This window comes from Perognathus longimembris, chromosome 2 (assembly GCF_023159225.1).
Source record: "Perognathus longimembris pacificus isolate PPM17 chromosome 2, ASM2315922v1, whole genome shotgun sequence".
Lineage (NCBI taxonomy): Eukaryota > Metazoa > Chordata > Mammalia > Rodentia > Heteromyidae > Perognathus > Perognathus longimembris.
The window spans coordinates 67,447,804-67,464,577 of record NC_063162.1 but is presented as its reverse complement, the minus strand read 5'-3'; the positions used below and the strand labels follow the sequence as shown (position 1 = coordinate 67,464,577).

Genomic DNA, 16,774 nt, shown 5'->3' with positions numbered 1-16,774 from the left:
CAGTAATCATGGCTATGCAAGAGACTGAGATCTGAGGATCTCAGTTCAAAGCCATCCCAGGCAGGAAAGTCCATGAGATTCTAATCTCTAATTAACTACTAAAGAAGCTGGAAGTGGAGCCATTGCTTAACTGGTAGAACACCAGCTTTGAGCTCAGAAACACTGCCCAGTCCCTTTCTATTCAAGCCCTAGGACCAGCACAACCTGGGGGTGGGGTGGGGGAGGGGGGAAACCTTATTATATTAAAATAGCACATAATCACCTATCAGGTAAACTAATCATAATGAGTTTAACTATCATCTTAGTAGGAGACAGTAACTATTGCATATTCAATTGAACCACTTTTATTCAAAAGTGGCTAGTGGCTAGTGGGGGCGTGCATGCGTTGGGGGCGACTCTAGCTTGAGGCAGGCCTGCGTGGGGCGTGGCTAGAGGGGGCGTGCACGAGTTGGGGGCGTGGCGAGCGCGGGGCGGGCCTGCGTGGGCGAGGATAGCGGTTGGGCGCCGGCCGCGGTCGCTTCCTAGTGCGCAAGGAAGCCTGGTGTGTAGGGCTCGCCCGCAGGCAGGAAGCAGCAGCCGGAGGCGGAGGCGGGCGGGTTACCCGCCTTCTGCCGGGAGCGAGCCGGGTGGCCGGGAAAGACGAACGCCCGAACACCACCATGATCCCGCTGGAGAAGCCCGGCAGCGGCCGCCCCTCGTCGGCCGCCGCCTCCGGCTTGGGCCCGGTCAGCAGGGGTCGAACGGTACGTCACCGTCCGCCGCCCCAGGCTCGAGGGTTGCTGACGGAGATCCGCGCCGCGGTGCGCACCGAGCCCTTCCAGGACAGCTAAAGTGAGCCCGGGCCGGGAGCTGGGCAGGTGAGGGGCGCCGGTAACACCGCCGGGGACTGCACGAAGTTGGGGGCAGCGAAGACTGGGCGGTGGGGCCGCGGCCCGGCGAGTCTCCTCTTGGCCCGGGTGTGCCGCTTAGAAAGGAGCCAGGCTCGGCTGTCCGCGGTGGGACCCCGCGCCCTTCCTGCAGCACCTGCAGTGCCGTAGGCGCCGGTTTAATGGAGGCGCGTGTGCACCTCCTACCCGCTCAGAGGCTGGGGTGAAATCAAGCCAGGTCCCCGTGGATCAGGGTGACTTTTTCCTGCCTCGGCTCTGCTCCGTGGCTTGCTTGGCGTTCCCGCAGCCGCCGAGGGGGGTAGGGGAGCGGGGCGCCCTCGGCCCGCCGCCTCTGCGTCTCCGCCGCGGTTGTTCTCTTGGTGGGTTTGTACCTTTCGTAGTTCTAGAATGTGTCAGTCCTGCCTGGGAGTGAGTGCACATGGGTTCGGTTCCCGGCCCTGGACTCACCGCTGCAGTGCCCCGCGAAGAGTCGGCCCTGCCCTGACCTGCTGCTTTTCGGGGAGTTAGGTGGAGCCTGCAGCGGCCATGGTGCGGGCTGGTGGGCTGCCGCCTGGGAGCACAGTTGGAAGAAGTGGTGGGTGCGTTGGCATGGGGTTCGGTCCCAAGTTAGCTGCTTGTGTTTGACGTGGGTAGGGGACGTGGACTCCCCAGCCTGGCTTGTCTGGCCCTTAAATAAGCAGTCTCACTTGCCGTCCTCACCGTGCGTGGGTTGGACAGACGCGATGCCTGTGACCTCCTGCCATCTGGGCCTGGATATCACATTTGTGTTTGTTATCGTGAAGTTTTGTCAGAGTTGCATAATACTGCCGTGTTGTAACTGGAATAGGGTCTTCCAGGTAGGACAGCCTGCAGATGGGGTATTGGGAAAAGCTCTACTTCCAACAGAAACCAAAAATTACCCATCTTGGCAGCTATTAAGGTAACTTTACAAGTATAGAAAGAATGTTGTCTTTTTTCTTTTAAATATTTTTAGTGTCCACCCCCCCTCCTCGACAGGTGTGAAATTTAAAAAGGTTTTTCAATGTTCACAGAGGGGGGGGAAATATGCCTTCCAGAACAATATTGATTTCTCTCTTGGCCTTGACACACAGTGCAGGCTTTGATTATGACACCAGGAGAAAACTCAGCTAGACTCAGCAAGGGACTGGGATTCCTTGAGATTCCATACATTCCAAAGTAACCCTGATTACCTGAAAAGGGAAAAGTGAGTTTTCCATTGTTTGGTTGAGTTGCCTGGCTGTGTTCCACAAAAGGAAGTCAGGCATTCCCAAACGTCCTCAGGTGGCAAGACCTGTCTTGTACACTTCATAATGAGTGATTTCAGATGAAAAGCTGGATTTTCTTCTTACCACCTCTTAGGGTACTGATTCCCCCCCCCCCCCAATTTTCTTTTAACTTCTGTTTTGTACTTTTTGAAGTTGCTGTGTGTGTGTGTGTAGGAGTAAATTCTGAAGTGGCTGAGCAATATAGAGCTAGATACTTGAAGTCAAAGCCTGAAACTGAACAATAAAACTATTAATCCATTTTTTTCCTCTTTGGTCCCCTTCTTTTAATCAGGAAGAAGTCTTTGAATAGCTAGTGTGAGCTTTGTAGTCAGTAGGTCTGGGATTGAATCTTGGCTTTTATAATTCTGTGCACTTGGTTACATTGCCTCATGACATCGATTACCTCATAGAGTTGTTGAAAGAAAACACATCTATAGCCTTAAGGCTATGTGTAGCTGAGGTGAAGTCCTCAGTAACTTTAATATGTTATGGAACTGTTTATGACTTGCAAAATTCCCTCTTTTATATTTCTGTGATGTGGGAGGAAAAACAAGATATATCCATTCTAATACAGACTTTAATGTAGTACAATGGAAAAGGGCTCAGAGAGCTAAGTGTACAGTCAGAAATCTATTTCTTTTAGGTGTTGCTTATAATGGCTGTTCCAAGATGGTCAGCGTTGTTTGCAAAGTAACAAGGTGTGAGGCTGATCTTTTTAAAAAAAATGCACCTTCTTTCATGTGCCTAGCTGAGGCTATAGCAACCTTTCTTGTGTGTCGATATAAAAGGTCAGGCTTTCTTCTATGGCTTCAAGTTTGACTTGCTCTAAGTCCGGATGTGTGCCAATGTAACCCACATTCATGATTTCATTACTGAGGCATGAGATAGATAAATGGATTTGAGTACTTAGAAGTTTTGCATGTTGATTTCACCTTGAGTTTGTTGGTAATAGAGCAGCAGAAAGGTTTTTTTATGTTTAAAATGATGTTGATTTCACATGAGATGATGCCTTAGATATATTTTCCTTGTCTAGACTTCAACTACAACATTATTTTAAACATGTTTATAAATTTAGGTCAAGGACTGAGGCTGTAGCATGTTTGTTTTGTGCCAGTACTGGGGATTGAATTCAGTGCCTGGGCACTCTTTCCTTACTTTTTTTAGCTGAAGCTAATGCTCTATCACTTGAGCCACACGACTACCAGGGGCTTTTTGCTGGCTAATTAGAGATGAGCATCTCAGAGATTTTCCTGACTGGCTGGCTTTGAACCTGTAACCTCAGATCTCAGCCTCCTGAGTAGCTAGGATTATAGTCGTGAGCCACCAGCACTAAGCCACCTGGCTTAGCGAAATAGTTCTTGACTAGAACGTGCAAAAGCTCTGATTTGATCCTGACACACACACCCCACACACCATATGCACACATACCAAATGACCATGTTTTGTTCTTTGTGTTACATACTCATAGTTGAATTTTCCTAATATGGGAAAGGAGTTACAAATATTAGCTCCTTTCTGAAACTGGTCCTTCCTAAGTATGTGGGCTTTACAGTTTTATAAGTGCTTTCACATGCCTTTTTATTGGGGGGTACTCTGATCATTTTGGACAAATAAAAGGGAAATTGATTCTAGTTATTTGTAAAACTATGAATAACAGAAATCTCATCACTGAGGCTTGGGTATGATGATGCATGCTTGTAACCACATCTACTTGGTGGGAAATGGGAGAATCACAGTTCAAGGCCAACCTGGGCCTTAAAACGTTAGTAATACCCTATCTCAGCCAAGCTGAGTAGTCCCAGCTATGCTGGAGGTTTAACTAAGAGGATGGAGATCTGGCTAGCCCTAGGCCAGAGAGAGAGGGGGGTGAGAGAGAGAAAGAGAGAGGGAGGGAGGGAGGGAGAAGGAGAAGGAGAGGAAAAGGGAGAGGGAGAGGGAGAGGGAAGAAGAGGAGAGGAGAGAGTCTATAACCAAATAAATAATGAAAGGAAAAAGCTGGGGAGCATGGCTCAAATGGTAGCGTACCTGAGTGCAAACTCAGTGCCCCCCCCATCTGATATTTGAATCAAATGCATTAGTTAGCTAAACAGTGATAGTCATTTATTCACTTCTTAGGGTAAGTTAGAAGGAGCTAAATTTATTAAGTGAATTTGCACGTGTGGAATTCAAATTAGATCACCTCCTGAGGCTTGAGGGAGTAGTGGCAGAGAGCCATTTGCCTAATGGGCACAAGGCCTGGATTTGACCTCCACTTAAAACTAAATTTGCCTTGAGGCCTCTGCTCTCTTCTATGATACTTTGTACAAATCATTACGATTGATTATATCATAGATCTGAAATTAGTGTCCAGCATAGGAAAAATACTGATTATTAGGATTTGCTCAATACTATGCACTTTAGAAATGTTGTTGAATTGGAAACCCTTTTGTACTGCAACTACTTAAAAGTAAATTTTTCATAATGTATGATTACTGGACCCTTTAGTTTAGATATGTTTTTAATGCACAAGTACATATCATTGAGTTATAGTGACCCGCTCTGTTTAGTATGTTGTGTGCTATCTGGGTTCTAATCTGGGTTTGCAAGTAATGTGGTGTCACTTACCTGAGGACACATTTCTCAGAATATGTCCCCACCATCTAAGTGACGTATGACTGTGACATGCTTACATGTGAAGCACATAAAACTACACTGGGCTCTAAAAGTCATTTCCAAATGTAACCCATCAGTCACCATCCTCTTACAGGCAAGATGACATGTCACCAGAAGATCCTATAGCAAAATCACATTTGAACAGAGCCATAAAGAATGGATGTGATATAAGATGCACCAGCCATTGACAGTAGCAGCAAAGTTCAATAAAGAGAGGATGGCAAGTAGTCCAGCAGGTTAAAGGTTATGATGTCAAGTTGCCCTAAAATATTTGTCCAGTAAAATGAAAGGGCGGATATCGGTCCACTGTGCTAGCTGGTACAACAGAGATGTGAGGTGACTGGTAAAGGAGACCCTGGGACAACACATTGTCACATATCAGATTGATTAAATAAAAACTAAACAAGATAATTCCTTTGTCAGCTGGTCTCAAACAGGACCTAGAACCTTGCTTGATTTTTGCTTGCTCCATGTTTTGTTCAACTAACAATCTACATTCTCTTCTCACCTTTGCCTTTAAATCAGCCCTTGAACTGATATTTGATATACATCCAATGAAAAGGATTCTCTTTACCACAAAAGACACCTCAGACTTGTATCCCAAACATAATCTTGCTAAACCTTGTTGCCACATTTCTAATCTTTGTCATAGCATTTATCTGTACAGTTGCATAATACCTGCATTAAAAAAAATCTAGAAGCCAGTATCCACCACTACCATCTTGTTTCTGCCTCAGTGCTCTTGAATCTTGAATGTTTTATAAATGTTCTCTCTTCCCTGCCTCACTGCTGCTACATGGGTTCAAGCTCACAGTCTTGAGTTCTTCCAATAGCTTCTCCATTTAGGGTCATTTGGCAATATGCTCTTCATAATCTATTGGAATGATCTCTGCCTTGTACCAGTAGCTCATGCCTGTAATCCTAGCTATTCAGGAGGCTGCGATCTGAGGATCACAAGTCAAAGCTAGCCAGGGAAGGAAATTCCACAAAATTCTTATATCCAATTAATAACTAAGAAGCCAGAAATGGAGCTGTGGCTCAAGTTGCAGAATGCTATAGCCTTGAGCATAAAAGTTCAGGGATAGCACCCAGGCCCCAAGTTCAAACCTCAGGATCACCGCCCCACAAACACTCACACACACAAAAGAAAAATGTCCAAACTCCTTAGGAAGTCATACCTCCCCACAGATACTCAGCCCACCATCCTAGCACTGTGGTAAGCACTGGTGATGGAGAGATGAAAAAGATTCAATCTTTGCTCTTCCAATAACTGGACTGGTGGCAACCACTGAAACGTCATTTCCTTTTGCAGTAATTGCCTTATATGTATCTTTTCTTTACCTCTACTCTGGATTGTGTCATTGAGTACTTTACCCTAGAATCTTCCATGAATACCTGCATTCCCAATTTTGTACACAGGCAGTCAGCTGAAGATAAGTGAAATGAATGAGTAATTCTGAAAGTATTCAGGAAAAAGTTTGGCTGTTTGAGTCAACAAAGAAAAGCGATATGCAACAAACAGCATCTGCTCTTGAATCCTCCTTGACCCGCTGTACTGTGGTGTGTGTTACACAGGTCTCCATGATCTGCAGTGAAGGTTTGTGACACAGCAGTTTTCTTTCCATGTAGTCATGGCAAGGTGTGCATTATGGTTGCTTGGCAGGTGTGGCCTCGGAACTCTGAGGTTTACTCTGTACCCAAGAAATCTCCTTTTGTCGTCTTCTTGAATGGCTTTAAGGGTTACCCCACCATAACACCAGTCATTTAGAGTGAAGGCACTCGTGTTTCCATCAGACATGTGTTCTGCTATCTTATGGTTCGTTTCCTGAAGTGCAGTAGCAGAAAAGTGGAAAGTTTTCTTCAGCATGCTGTGGTGCAGGGTCAGCTAACTGCAGACAAGTTTTGTGCCACTCAAAAGCAAAGATTCTTCTTTAGCTGTTTTTAATAGTTGAAACCCTAATGGGTTAAGAGTAACAGCTATTTGGGAACTGGTGGCTCATGCCTATACATGTAGTTATTCAAGAGGCTGAGATCTGAGGTTCGCAGTTCAAAGCCAGCCCAAGCAGGAAAGTCCATGAGACTCTTATCTCTAAGTACCAAAAAGCTAGAAGTAGAGCTGTGGCTCAAGTGTTAGAGCACTAGCCTTGAGCAAAAAAGCTCAGGGGCAGTACCCAGGCCATGAGTTCAAGCCCCAAGACAATCACACACACACGAACTTTCTCTTCTTTTGAAACTTCTCGTGACACATAGGTATGAAGAGAATCAAATCATTAGTGAAGTTTTTTCTTTCTTAGAAGGTCTCAGGTCATTAGGAACCAAGCTTCTGGTGGAGGTGCAACTCAGTACTTTGGGGAATACAATAAAAAGAGGTGGTAGTCTTCATGATTTCTATAGACAAAAGCACTTTGATCTGAGTAAGGGTGGTGCTGGGTAGACTCAGCAGGTTGTGCAGGCATAGGTCTGTGCCAAATTATCTGTTACTTGGGGTTGTTAAAATGGTTACAGAAATGTAGACGAATGAAAAGCGTATTTGTGGTCAACAGTTGCAGGGAAGGAAGATTTTCTGTTCAGCAACATCAGTAGTCTAGATTAGTGAGCCCAAACGTAGAAGTTAGATAGATCTTGGTGGGCCAAATTAAAGCCTTCAGCTACAAAGCTAAGGAGCAGTGCCCAGGCCCTGCTGGGGAAGGAAAAACTTGACCATCTGAAAATTTTTGCACTCTAACAGTGAGTGTTTGTGTTTGATCCTAGGGGGAAATTTGCAGTGGTGAGAAAATGTGTAAAGAAAGATTCTGGAAAAGAATTTGCAGCAAAGTTCATGAGAAAAAGAAGAAAAGGCCAAGACTGTCGGATGGAAATCATTCATGAGATTGCGGTGCTCGAGCTGGCCCAGGACAGCCCTTGGGTCATTAACTTACATGAAGTCAATGAGACTCCATCAGAAATGATCTTGGTTCTGGAATAGTAAGTAGTGTTCCCTTAGGCTGGTGAGCCAGGGCCTGGGTCTCACCTACCCATCCTCAGAAACACCTTCTTCTGCTTTACTGTGCCACTTGTACCTAGCTTTTATTGGCCAGCCTCTTCTCCCTTTGTGGAAGAAACAAGATGGTGAGAGGCCCACCCTTGACACCCCATTCCTCCTGCCCTTCCCCTTTATTTTATTTTAAATTTTTTTTGGCCAGTCCTGGGGCTTGGACTCAGGGCCTGAGCACTGTCCCTGGCTTCTTTTTGCTCAAGGCTAGCACTCTGCCACTTGAGCCACAGCGCCGCTTCTGGCCGTTTTCTGTATATGTGGTGCTGGGGAATTGAACCCAGGGCCTCATGTATACGAGGCAAGCACTCTTGCCACTAGGCCATATCCCCAGCCCCTGCCCTTCCCCTTTAAAGAAGAAAGAGAGTCAGCTTCTCAGCTCCATGGCTTATCTGTGTCCTTCATAGTTCCTCTTCTGAGATCTTTCTTTTGCCGTTTCAGACCTCTTCCTTTGGTTGTCCTCTCACACCCTCTGTCCTTTCCATCTCTTTGGAAATCCCTCCTCAGCTTTGGCTCTTCAACTACCATGATGACTTCTCCCAGGAACGGTCTCCAGCTCTCTTCCCCTTCTGTCAGTCCACCGTGTTCCTTCACTGAACCATTCGCCTGCTCAAGAGTCAGTGCCCTTTTCACAACTCAACTCAATGCCACTGCTCTTCCAAAAACTAGCCCTTTTTGACAGTTCCTCTGCTCAGTTTAGTGATCATTCCATTTCTTTACTCTGTTTAAATATGGTACTATAATTTTTTTCTTAAAATTATACTCTTCCTTGTTTTAATTTTACTGTATTCTGTTTTTAAGTACTCCCCATGGTTCCATTATTGATACTGTTATTTGTGTTTGTTCTGTACATCTTTCCTGATGATACTTTTTGAGTAGCTTTGTCTGTTACTTACATGTATTTCTAACTCATTCCAAATTCAGACTCTTTAAGATCTATGTTTCTTTTGTTCCCCATTTCCTCTGGTGTCTCCTTTCTTTCATTGCTCATGCCAGAAAACCTTGCAGCCATCCTTGATTCCATTATCTACATTAACAGTCATGCATGATAAATGAGTGGGTGGCCTCCTTCAGCCTCTCCAGTAACTCCTTCCCTTATCCCTTGACTTTGCCCCCCTAGGTTGGCCCTTCTGCTGCTGTGAGATAAGTGAGGGAAACAGAGATGTGCTGAAGCTGATCTTGCTTAGAAGCCCACTGTAGAGGTGGATTCTCTGGATTTAGTGACCAGGTTTCTAAAACCCAGATTAGTGCAATTTGGCTGTAAGGTTTTACACTCTGCTTTCAGTTTGTGAAAGGAAGGCCTAGAGACACACCCTGGATAGTGAGGTATTAAACGTCTCAACCACATTAATGGATTGTACTTGTGGAAGCAGGCAGCTTATTATTACTATGTTTACCTATTCCTGACACTCTGACTTGTGCTGTCAGGACTAATAATATAGAATTGAAAATACACAGCTCTACCCCCCAGGTGCTAAAGGTCTCCTAGGAGATGTGTCTTGTCGGTGTTTTACCAGAAATTCCTGAGGATGCTCCTGAGCACAAAGTTTACTGGCCATGATGAATTACATTTGTCCCAGCCACTTGGTCAAGCCTTGAGCCAGTACATTTGCTTTGTGCCTTGTAGGCATTGTTTACAGATTAGTCTTTATGTTGTTAAGCTTTCTAATAAGATTTCTACATGTGAGAAAACAAGGCACAGGAAAAATCATCAGCCTGAGGTCCTACAACAGATTGCAGAGCCAGGGCCACAGCCTGGGACCATTCCACAGCCTCTGCTCCACACTGCTTTGCTGTCTGCAGCTCCTGAGGCAGTGGGGACAGCACATTGCATCATCCTGGCTTTTTCAGCTATTGGGATGGATGGGCTTGGCTCACACTCTTCTTCTCCAGCTCTTTTCATCTCTGTTCACACACAATCTACAGTCTGCCAATGATCCCTCTGTAGTAGTATTCATTCACTGTTTCCTTTGTGTGGGGTGGGGGGGCATGCACACATGTGTAAACCTGGACCTAGGTGCTGTCCCTGTGCTTTTATGCTCAAGCCCAGTGAGCCATAGCACCACTTCCAGCTTTTTTAGTGGCTAATTGGAGATAAGAGTCTCACAGACTTTCCTGCCCAGGCTAGCTTTGAACCATAGTCTCAGATCTCAGTCTCCCGAGTAGGTAGGATTTACATGCATGAGACACTGACATCCAGTGACTATTTCTTTTCCTATGAATCCCATTTTACGTTAATTTGTCCTTCTCTAGTGCTGCAGGGGGTGAAATCTTTGATCAGTGTGTCGCAGACCGAGAAGATGCCTTTAAAGAAAAAGATGTTCGGAGACTCATGCGACAGATTTTAGAAGGTGTGCACTTTCTACACACTCATGATGTAGTTCATCTTGATTTGAAGGTATGATCTGTCAGCACATACATCCAGAGGGTGGAAAGTGGCTGGTGGCACGTACATGTCACGTACATGTCTTTTGCAGGTCCCATACACATGCTTGCTACACCCATGTATCTGTAATCCGCAGGTGTCATGGGAGGATATACCATATACACGTCACCTACAGGTAGGCCAATAGGACACGGGGGATATTCGCATCCATACTCTACCCAGAAGCCCTCTGCAGTCACCTGCTGGGGGAGGGGCCCTCTCCTCAAGGTACCAGGGCAGGGTTTTAGGACTCCTAAACCAGAAACTGCATTGCCTTCCTCCCCTAGCAGAGCCCCTCTCAGGTACTTACTGTCACCTGGACCTCAACAACAGTCCCAGCGCCCCAAAGGCCCAGCCTGTCATTCACCCCCAATCTGCCACTCATGAATGCCAGGAGACTCCATAAAATCGGGGGTGGGGACACGAGGTGGGGCTCGGTGCTCCCCGAACGCGGCCTGGAGGGGAGCAGGACAGGGGCAGCGTGAATGGCTCGAGACGGGCTGAAGGGGACTCCCGAGCGGCCACAGACTACTTGGCAGCCATTGAAAGGCCCTGGAGAGCTAGGCGGTCCTTCAGGGGGCTTTAGCGAAGAGGCGGGGCCATCCCAGCTGAGACTTCCAGAGTGAGTCCTCCAGCGGCTAGAGTGCCCCTTCAGCCTGGGCGCTGGGTGTCCTCTGGCTTAGAGCCCTGCGTGTCAAATGTCCAATTTGAATTTTTTTAAATCTTTTTCTAGACTTCTCGTATGTTTTAAATAGCTTTTAGCATAGGGCCACATGGTTGTATTTCATAGCTAGCTACACATGAGATTGTAAAGCTCTAAAATTATTTTCTTGTTCCAAACTGGAAGGTAAATAAGCTACATTACACTGGTAAGAAAACTGAGCTTTATTCAGTGTGGCACAGAAGCTCCTCCTGGCATAGAAGATTCAGGTCTCGTAGAGAAACTTGAACTGCCTTGTCTTGTAATTCTATTTCCACCCACATGTCTGGTTATACAAGCTTCTGATCTGACTTGTGCTACCCTTCAACAAGAGGCCTTGAAGAGACAGTCTTTTGTTTTTGTTTTCTTTGAGTATGTTAGTACTGGTCTGGAACTTGGGGCCTTGTGCTTGCGCTCTCTCTTCGCTTTTCTGCTGAAGGTGAACACACACTACCGCTTGAGCCACAGCTCCACCCCCAGCTTTTTGGTGGTTAACTGCTGATAAGAATCTCAGGGACTTTCCTGTCCAGACTGGCTTTGAACCATGATCCTTAAATCCTAACCTCCTGGGTAGCTCGGTTTACAGGTGTGAGCCACTGACACCCAGCTAGCCAGTCTTCTTACTCAAGCAAGTATTGAAAATATTTGCAGCCCAAACATGGTATTACATGCTTATAATTCCAGTACTGAAGAAGTCGAGGCAAGACAAGAAAAGATTCAAGACCAACTTAGGCTACCTAGCAAGTATTAGGCCAGCTTTGGCTGCATAGTGATACCCTGTCTCATTAAATCCAAAACAATAGCAACAATAACAACAGAAAACATTGACAGGATGCCTTTACTTTCATGCTTGAATCAGGTTTTCGGTGTTTTTTTTTGTTTTTTTGTTTTTGTTTTTGGTAAGGTTGAGGGATCCAGCAGAGATAGTTGGCATGCAACTCACTTGGTGACAGATCTATAGGCCTTCCAGCTGCAGTGTTGGCTGTTTTGTTAAACAGTACTATAGCTTCATAAAAAAAATACCTATCATAAATTTTATGACTGGTGCTTTAATTATGTCTTCAAGACTAGTTTCTGCTTTTAATATTGAAAACTTGGAAGTAATCCTACTTTCTTTTTTTTTTTTTTTGGCCAGTCCTGGGCCTCGAACTCAGGGCCTGAGCACTGTCCCTGGCTTCTTCTTGCTCAAGGCTAGCACTCTCCCACTTGAGCCACAGCGCCACTTCTGGCTGTTTTCTGTATATGTGGTGTTGGGGAATCGAACCCAGGGCCTCATGTATACAAGGCAAGCACTCTTGCCACTAGGCCATATCCCCAGCCCCGTAATCCTATTTTCATATACCACATTATTAGAATAAATTCTGCATTGATTTCCTTATAGGGAAATTCACACTGTTTCTGAATGATGTATGATATGATCACCCCCATATTTCTATTTTCTTTTATTGAAGTATAAAGAGTTGCTGTACCTTACTGTAAGCAAACTTTAGAGATAATGGATTAAATACAAAATTCATCTCTAGCCATGTTCTTTCTCTGGTACACTAATAACATCACATTTTGTGCAACTCACTGATACTGGAATGCCCTGGCTATGTAGACGTGTATCCACGGCACCCAGAAGCAAAACTGCACTGTCATCTTCCTTTTCCTCTGACTAGTTGGTTTTTTGTTTTTATTCGGGGTTGGGGGAGGTTCTGAGAAGAAGCAACATAATCTTGAGAGCGCCATTCCACTTCTCTATGTCTTTGGGAAGAATTTTCAATTTGTCAACATGTTCTCAAACAAATGTAAATTTGTTCATTCTATAAAAAATCGATAATAGACTAAGGCCTAGGGTCAGTACTGGCAGACCTAGAGGCCTACAGCTCCAAATCCTAATAGCTAGGGGCCTTCTGGGGCTCTAGGCATTGGGTTGGAGGTTCATTGCTCTGGGCTTTAGCCTTTAGAACCCCTGGTACCTGACAGCTGTTGTAATTCGTGGCATCCATCAGCAGTGGGAAGTGGACAAGCAGCAAGAGGTGGCACTTAAGGTTGTGGTGTTCCCTTACAGGCCTCTGAGATCGACCCTCAGGCCTAGAGTAGTAAGTATTCCAGTTCTTAAGAATGCTGGGGGCTGGGGATATAGCCTAGTGGCAAGAGTGCCTGCCTCGGATACACGAGGCCCTAGGTTCGATTCCCCAGCACCACATATACAGAAAACGGCCAGAAGCGGCGCTGTGGCTCAAGTGGCAGAGCGCTAGCCTTGAGCAGGAAGAAGCCAGGGACAGTGCTCAGGCCCTGAGTCCAAGGCCCAGGACTGGCCAAAAAAAGAAAAAAAAAAGAATGCTGGGATCCTCAGCCCTCCACAGGAAGTGTAATAGCTCACGGCCTAGGGTGCCTGAGACCTTGGTCACAATAAGGCTTGGCAGCTCTCTGGGACTCTACCAGTGACCACAGCCCACTGATTCTCATCTTCCCCTTATCACAGCCCTCTGTCTTCATTCCCTTTGCTCCCTGGTGTTTCTGCTCTGGTCTCTTGGGCTCTCGGTCTCTCTCTCTCCCTCTCTCTCTCTCTCTCTCTCTCTCTCTCTGTGTCTCTCTGTCTCTCTGTCTCTGTCTCTCTGTCTGTCTCTCTCTCTGTGTCTCTGTGTCTCTCTGTCTCTTTCTCTCTCTCTCTCTCTCTGCTGGTCTTCAGCTATTGCCACTGTTATCACTGTCACTGCTGGGCCAGCGGCCATTGCTACCTCTGCCACTGCTGCCACCACCACTGCTGCTGCTTTTGCCTTCACGGTCACTGTGGCTCTGCTATCTTTTCTGCTGCATCTCTTCATGTCTCAGCTCAGCCTGCTCTACTAAGGAGAAAGAGCAAGACCACTAGGAAGAAGCCTTCTGTGTAGCCTGGTGTTACAACACGAGGGGGTAGCACAGGGCAATGTCTTCCAGCTGACTTGAAAACCAAGCTCAACAGCCTAGTTTATATATTCAGAATGGGAATGTGGCCAGGCCGACTGCACCTATCCCAACAGACATTCATTCAAATGAAGGTGATTTAGGGCTTCTCCTTGTGTTTGCACAAATCACTGGCCTCCTGTTGGGCCCCCAGCGGAAGTACACCTGGTGGAAGGGTAGCCTGGCTTCAGATTTCCCTAGAATCCACTGGGCTTGGGGTGTGACAAGATTTTTCCCCCTGATTCTCTCAAGGGCATGTTTGTATTTATTCCCCCATTTTCTTCCAGCTTGTTACTTCTAAATAGACATACAAAACCTTACCCTGTGGAATCTTCCTCAGGTGGCTTCACAGAAAGGTCCAAAGACAGGCCAGTTCATGCTGGATAGTGACTCCTTGCTTCTGCCTGAGATGCTCCCAAACTACAATATCCTCAAGGTTCTCTCTCAGAACTATCCCTTTAACATGCTTTCCTCATGGTTTGGATGAGTGCAAATGGTATTTGTTCAGAAAATACTAACATTAGAGTGATGGGCTTGGTTATTCTATAGAAGACTGAGAGAATAAGACCCACTAAACACTATATTCAGTATATTTCCCAGAATATCCTGGAGATAGATGGAGACCTGAGACTAGTTCTGGCACAAGTTTATATAGCCTTAAAATTATACTTGATGCCCTTAGAGGCAGGAACTGCTGGAACTGGTCAATGTGGATTTTTTTTTTAATTTGTGGTTAGTAATTGTACAAATAGGTTTCATTGTGTTTCTGTTTTTTGGTGTGAAATCCTGGTTTTTGTGTCGAAGCACAGTATATTACTAGCAGATTGTTTACCCAGTGTGTTTTCATGTTATCCCTTGTGGAACCAAGGATCCAGTAGGAACCTTTCTATTGGGAAACACAAGAGAAAGACAAATAGTTCATGTAGACGTTTCCTAATTCTTTAACCATCTCAGTCCTCAAAATAATTCTGGCAAGTGACCATAAATAGAAGTCAGCATCTCTGAGACCGAAAATCAAAACAAGTCTGACAATTCAATGAAGTAAATTTAGGGAGACAATACCTTCCATTAAAAACCTGTCATAGGGGCTGGGGATATGGCCTAGTGGCAAGAGTGCCTGCCTCGGATACAGGAGACCCTAGGTTCGATTCCCCAGCACCACATATACAGAAAACGGCCAGAAGCGGTGCTGTGGCTCAAGTGGCAGAGTGCTAGCCATGAGCGGGAAGAAGCCAGGGACAGTGCTCAGGCCCTGAGTCCAAGGCCCACGACTGGCCAAAAAAAAAAAAAAAAAAAAAAAAAGTAAAAACCTGCAATAGAGCAAGCAAAATTAGTTTGTAAATAATTTGTTGATTCTCTGGACATGAAAGGATTCCAGCTGGCAAAGGATGGCATATGGAACTTCAGTGAACAGTTCCTATAGTAACAGTTCTGAGATACATGTGGTATGGTCTGAATTTCAGTGTCCTACAAAGTGTGGAGATTGGAACCTAAAACCCCTCGTGATCAGATTGAAAGCTGGACTTTGGGGAAATGTTTAAGTCCCATATGTGAGATTCCTCTCTAGGATGGTTCCAACCCTGATGCTCACATCTCAGCCTTCTAAGAAGCTAGGATTACATACATGGGCCATAAGTGCCCTGCCTGTTGCTATTTTCTTATGGTTTAACACTATTTGAATTGGGATTTTATGTGTTTTGTGAGCTAAGGCAGCTATTACTGTACCCCTAACCTACCACAAAATCTTTAGGCTTTAACAAGTAATCACTCTATGCAGTGGGATGCTCTTACCTACACACACACACACACACACACACACACACACACAGAGAGAGAGAGAGTCAGAACTGACCATAACATGCACTAACCCATTCCTAACATAACATTTCAAGAATTTGGGGGTGTGGAGGTCACATGCTTAATCGCTGCTCTCAAGGACTTGTAGGGTCCAGACTTCCCCAAAGCTCTTCCGACTCAGGAAGTCATCATCCATGGACTTTGCCAAACCAGCATCCTTTCTCCTTGTACCCCAATTCAACATTTCATTTAGAGGAAACACCCTGCTCACATGTTCAGACTCTGGGATTTGGCTTGAGACCCAGGCCTTGCCAGTGAGAAGAGGACTTCTCACTGCAGGGACTTTTTTTTTTTTAAAAAAGGGCTTATCATAGTCTGAGATACAGAGATTGAGACATAGAAGAGATGCATGAAAAACAGTAAGCTAAAAAAATAAATGAATACTATGTTAGATGGCCACAAATGTTTTGGAAAGAAATCATCCAAACTAAGGAAGTTAGGACCAAAGCAGATGATAGTTTTGATGGGGTAGATTCAGTGGTTGTCCATGAGGTCTAACACTTGAGCAAAGATCAGAAAGAGTGGGGGATCGCCAGGCATTCCGGAGAAGGAGAGAAGCCAATCCAAAGCCCTAGTGCAGAAGCCTGCCTGTGTTGTTCAAGAAACAAAGAGGCCAAAGAGGAGGGGGAGAAAGAGGGGGAGAGGGAAGAGGAGGGGAGGAGAAGGAGCCAAAGCAAGGGAGGAGTGGGTGATGTGCAGGTGAGGGAGCAGCAGGTGATGCAGAGCTTCCACTGGGAAGGTTTGGATTTGAGAATAGAAACTAACTTAGGGTTTGAAGGTCAGTCTGGCTGCTGCGTGGGGACAGGTCAGGGAGGACAACTCTAATGCCCCAGGTGGGAGATGTTAGAGAAGGACTCTGGGTACATAAGGAAAGTCCAGTCCAGAGAATTCTCTGACTCCCAGGTGGGCGGAGATACCCATGAGGCAGCAAGGTTGCAGGCCTGAGCAACTGGAAGAACAGAGTTGCCACTGAGATGGTGAATCTGGGGTACAAATATGATGCTATTGTGATTGTGAAGTACTTTA

The 16,774-nt window shown here is 45.7% G+C and overlaps 1 long non-coding RNA gene across 1 annotated transcript; it reads left to right on the top strand.

Annotated features, from left to right (window-relative positions):
- The first annotated feature begins 775 nt into the window (after positions 1-775).
- LOC125346660 lies at positions 776-10,227 on the top strand. Its single transcript, XR_007209996.1, has 3 exons — positions 776-857; positions 7,556-7,768; positions 10,089-10,227. It is a non-coding gene; the product is annotated as an uncharacterized LOC125346660 (long non-coding RNA).
- Positions 10,228-16,774: the final 6,547 nt, after the last annotated feature.